Source organism: Elaeis guineensis, chromosome 14, assembly GCF_000442705.2.
Source record: "Elaeis guineensis isolate ETL-2024a chromosome 14, EG11, whole genome shotgun sequence".
NCBI classification, from domain to species: domain Eukaryota; kingdom Viridiplantae; phylum Streptophyta; class Magnoliopsida; order Arecales; family Arecaceae; genus Elaeis; species Elaeis guineensis.
The window spans coordinates 60,645,587-60,651,320 of NC_026006.2; the positions used below are offsets into that span (position 1 = coordinate 60,645,587).

The following is a 5,734-nucleotide window of genomic DNA, read 5'->3' on the forward strand; positions in this document are numbered from 1 at the left end:
TTTCCTTGGGCTATTTGAATATTCTCATAAGCTCTGTTGTTGGTATCAATTGAAACTGTTGTCGTTACAACTGAAGTATTTAGCCATCGCAATGTCATGTTACTTGGACACATATATTGGCATTGAGTGTCCAAGTGTCGAGAAGAATTTGGCATGTTTAAAAATCAGACACAGGGATCTGTGTATATCTTTTTTTGTAAATATGCCTTAATGTAGGCAACTGGACTACTGCTGCTTCGGTTCATAACTTTGATAAAGCATCTGGTATCTGTTAGTATGAGACTTGATGACTTTCATGTGGAAGTGCCCAAAGTAGGCATGTGATGATAATGACATTATCATTTGATGTATGAAGTGTCAACAAGGTCGTTGAGTGTTCAAAGTTCAAGTCTCCAACAAAACCTAAAATTTGGAGATTTTAGGTAACACTGTCACAGAGTCTGATTCGGGATTAATATGTAGTCCAAGAACTTGTAGTTGATGAAATTTCAGAATAAACTCCGGATAGGAGAGAGTGCAAAATATTTGAAAGGTCTTAAAAAACAGGCACAACTCAACAATGTTCTTACTAAGTTGTGAAGTTCCAATATATGTCACGAACTATTTCTAAATGTTGCTAGAGTTGAGAAAAATGGTATATTGCCAACAACTTGGGCTTAATGTGGGGGGAAAATTATGCTTGAAATCTGGGTAATTGACTCTTTTAGGGAAATGGAGAAAATTGTGCCTTGGTGCCTGATGGTCCATCCTCCTATATAACATCTGAAGTTTACAGAGCTTTTAAAGATGAGATTCAATCAATCTGCAGGTTTACTGTGTCTATTTCAGCGATGGTTCTTCCATCTCCATGATGGTTGATGAATGGAACCCTTTCCTCCAGCTTTACTTTGTGCTCACCCATCATTTTAATTGATCCTTGCAATTAAAGCAAATTACATTGGTTAACATAAATAATTGCTGAAATATATGATGGACTCTGGCAAACCCTGCAAATGCACTCAAATCTATATTTAACAAATTCTCTTAGTGCAACAAAACCATTATCCACACTTCCAGATGCATGATATACTTGCCTAAAGCCAATCTTGGTACACTTGTTTTCATTTTCTTGGTTGCCCACCCTGACTCTTAACTTCTGTACCTTCCAGAGCAGACTTGTTGAATTTAAATAGGAACTTTGGTTGATGAGCATAATGATGTTTGATGGCCGAGAAGATGACTTCTGAAAGAATTTGCTGTCCAAGGATTAAAATATCCAATTCTTAACATTAGGGCTTAAGACTACAGCCTTTTTTGTTCCTTAATTTTATCTGATGTCTCAGAAAACTTAATGATCTTTTTTGTCGTATGTAGTTAGGGATCAGTTATTTTCAGACGTCCTCTGGTCGATGTCTGGATGATGGTCGGCATGGGACCATGAATTTGCTTTTGATTGTCAGTTTGTAGTACCCCCAAATCCTTTCTGAAGTTCTACAAAAATTTCCACAAGGTTATGCCTCCAAATATGAGGCATAAGCTGAAACCCTGTTCTAGTTTAGGTTCCTTCTGTTTTTGAGGTTGGTCCTTGATTGTTCTCAAGAAACAAATATCTTAGATCAAACAACACTTCTAACAAAGCAAAATTTTCCATGGAGAGCAAATTTTGGTTCTTCTGCAGTACAAATGAATCTCAAGTGAGCTGACTCAAGTGGTTCAACAAGTCTGAGTCACAAGTTGCAATAAATTTGTGAGCTCAAGTCACTGAGTTCTTGCAGTTACTCCTACATCCAATTAGATAAGTGTCTGTTGAAGATTTTGAAAGGTCACCAGAACCTCAGCCATTGCTTTTGGTGGTTATGATGCCAAACAAAGGAGAGGTGGAAGGAAAAGAAACTTAACAGCAAGGAATCTTATGGAAAAGCTATCTATCTCTGCGTCGAGTAGTCGCACTGTGTTTGATTTGTGTGGAGCAAAGTGGGCAAATTCTGAAAAGAAGGAAGACAATAAACTATCTTTAGTGCAATTATGCAACAGCAAAATGTCGACATCCATAGGAGCATCTCCACTAGCATGCCTCATTCATAAAGTGTAGGGGGAAGCGGAAGGAATGTCAAAAGCACCAAGAAAGCCTTTAAAAGGTCATATATATGGTGGAAGGAAAGATCAAGCACTACCATAAGATATTGATCTACACCAAGAAAAATGAAAAAGGCTCTCCTTATGTCCTGAGAAGTTGAATACTATTCAAATAGATGACATGATTTGTCGGCATCCTGGTTCTCTCAAAATTTAGCGTTTTCAATTCTTTTATTTGTCTAGTGGTCCAGAGGAGTCACATTCTGCAGGTGCAGTGGACTTAAATGGCCCCATCCTGGCAATAAGCATCCATGGAAAGTAAGGCGTCAGGCTAGGATTGGGTAAAGCCTGATCCTTGAATCATTAACAAGCAAAGGTACGAGTAGAAGTCTTACTTCTCCCTGTAGGTGTGGTCCCCATGTATACAGTGCCAGCTTTGTCCAGATTTTTTCAACAAAACCTTTTGGAAACTTGGAATAGAAGTCTTAATTTGCACTGGAGGTATGGTTCTCGGTATAAAGTGCCATCCTTTTCTTCCCTCAAGGGAATCCTGTCAAGATTTGCCAACAAAAATCTTGTTGTAAGACTCAAAAACTTGATATGCAGTTGATTATTTAGTTTGTAATCATGTATAACAGATCCTCTGAAGATGGTAAGCAAACACAAACACTTTAAATAAAGTTAGCGGTTGGGAAAATTGGTTCATTACAAATCTTTCTCTAAGGGTACAGTATGAGTTCTGTTCAGTAATGATATAATACCATCTGTGAAGTGCCCCGCTTAGTTGCAGAAAGTCATAAAATTTTCTGAACAGGGTGATTGATCAATTGTATAAATAACAAGAATGATTAAGACAGTAGGACTCTGGGAAAATGCTGGCATAACAGCTGGAGTCAATTGGAGTCAATGGCATAGTAAGGATGTATTAAGATAACTTTTGTCTTGCATGCAATGAGAGCATACCCATCTTGGGGAATTAAATCTTTAATGTCAAGAAAATTTTGTGATAGTCTCACTAAAACAAAACTATAAAATGCAGGTGTTAGTCAGCCTAGTTAATAAGTGCATTATTGGAGGCTACCATGTGACAAGAGCAGTTCGGACGTGAAGATAGTTTTGAATTCAGGTCATCCTCACAGTAGTGATTTGCTGAGGTTCAACAGGTTTGCCTTCCTCAGTTAACTCGTACTCAGAAATAACAAACTCTACCTCAAAAACTGCTTTCATCCCTTAGAAAGGCTTTTCTCCCCATATCTATTATTTTGTGCACAATAGCCAAGACATAGCTAAAAACTTCTGATGCTTTAATTCAAGAATATGTCTAGATTGCAGCTACAGTCCCAAATGAGTTGATAGATTCTCCGATAAATCCATCAAAATCATCTCCAAGCTTGCAATTTCATATCAATATTTTGGAGACCGCGCAAAGGCTGCGTGAATCTTATGCTCTAGTGGGCTATTTTTCGCTTTCATTTCATATGATACTCTTTCTAATATGCAGAGACAAGAAAAAGAATCAGCTGGAAGTTGATCTGATTTTTCCCTCATTTTTTAAATGCTAAAATACCATGTGGTCTTCACCTTCCAATGAAAGAATCATGGAATCTTCCTCATTGCAGTCCTACTCATTGGAGTATATAATCTTTCTTGGACCCTGGTAAACAAATGTTATTAAACAATAGAAAATCTTAGATATGATGCATACCTAATGTATGTGCTTTGGTCAAATTGCCACGTACATGGTATCTACTTTTATTAGTCTCCTATGCGATCAAAGACACTTGGATTATCATTTGAGGATAGCACTACGACTAATCATAGACCTACCGTCCAAAGTGTCCAATAGAAGATTTTGATTTATCAAAAACTTTAGGATACTTATGTCTAATTACTTTATCAAATCAGGAAAGCAAGCATGAATTCGACAAACGTTCTAGCTTAAATCATGATAATTTTATTTCCTCTCCTAACAATATGTCATTGATGAATTCCACTGGTGGAGAATCCATCTTTCTGAGCTGCAGTGAATCCATTAAGTGGTTGAAGGGCCATCCCTGTAGCTTTAGCTGAAGCAGCAGCATGAAAACTTCTGATAAAACAAACTTTTCCAAAAGCCTCTGTTGGGGATGATGTATCCTCAGAGGAGTTCACTAACATGATTTCCTTTTGTTCTTTTTAGCTTTTTCTTTTTGGCAATCTATCGTGATTAAAGATAAAGGGAGTCTTCAAGGCCTCAGCGCGGTTGGTTGAACTAATGGTCTGGGCGGCTATCATTCCGCCATATGAAGTGCTTTCTGGGGTCCCAGCCACCAAGGGTTTATCAAATTCTATTGGGGAGTTCTTCAAGCATAGGTTACTGTGACTTCAACGCCTCAATTCGTCACTCGTTGACACACTGTCCTGATCGATGGAACAATGCTGTAAAATTGTTTCTTAGAAACAAGTTGGCAACTGTTATGTAGAACTATTATCTTTTTTTTTTTTTTTACTCTCTGCCCTTCAAAACCCTGCAGCTAGGTCACGATGTAGATTCGGGTTTTTTATTATCTGAGTATTTTATTATTTTTGGTATTCAAAAAATTATTTAAGATCTGTTTGGATAATTAAATTAAAAATTCTATAGAATTTATAGATTGGACCAATATAATCAAGAATATTATAAAATTATAAATTGAGCTAGGTTTATATTCATAAATGTCTAGAAATAACTTTAGAACGTGTTGATCCAAATCTTATAGAAAGAAGGAAAGACCTGTGGAGATTTTTTATCCTATAGAATTGGGGTCAGCCCATTCTAAAGCTATTTCTCTATACTTGTGAATATAGGCTAGCGCATTTTGTGTTGGTCTAATCCATGAATCTTATTAGATTTTCAGTCCAATCATTCTAACAGTAGTGAAAAAGTTTGTATTTTTTCAACAAAATTTGGGTTAGATGGTATTTGATTGATATAAGACTATGCTTAAATGGACGGTACAATTCACAAATCCTACATAATTTTCAGCAATGTCTTCTAAATCCATACTTTAATTATAATGATACAAATTAAGTTTAAAGATCATGACCATAACCCTTTGTCCGTGGCAAAAGGTGCGCTACTGGATGTCGTACAAGAGGCACTTGATGCATTACTCCTTTTATTGAAAATAGAGTCCCAGTTACTTTTCTCTTTTGCAAATTTGCTTGACGAGAATGTTCCAGCTAGAAATCGGGCATCTGTTAGAAGCTGAATCACGGCCTTTGATGCTTCCTCAAGTGAATGTTTGTATCACTAGTCATTTTAAATCAAAGTCTCACTGCTTAATTCCTTTTGTTAAAGGAGAAACAAAAAGTATGCACAGGCCAAAAAATTGGAGTGCGTTTGCTAGCTTGTTGAATTACCTTTTCTTGTGTTTGGTGGGGGAGTTTTGGATGATTCATCTTATATGATCATAACCATTTATATTTTCCCTTACATTTGTCCCAGGTGTCTGGCACTAGCACTGCCAAGTAAGATTCTTGGACTCTCATTTCATCACATTGTACCCTTGAAACCTTCATTTTGTTTACCAAATATTCAGACTAAGGTTGCCCACCTATGAGTTATGCTGGATGTTACAAAGAGGTAATTCATGATCTTTTATTCACAACACTATTTTGGTTTGTTTTTTTTTTTGGATAACAGAAAGGGAGGGGGGGG

At 36.8% G+C, this 5,734-nt stretch overlaps 1 long non-coding RNA gene across 1 annotated transcript; it reads left to right on the forward strand.

The window, feature by feature from the left end:
* Positions 1-1,294: 1,294 nt before the first annotated feature.
* LOC140853740 (uncharacterized) lies at positions 1,295-4,617 on the forward strand. The gene is made up of 2 exons (XR_012136852.1): positions 1,295-3,218; positions 4,235-4,617. It is a non-coding gene; the product is annotated as an uncharacterized lncRNA (long non-coding RNA).
* The last annotated feature ends 1,117 nt before the right edge of the window (positions 4,618-5,734 follow it).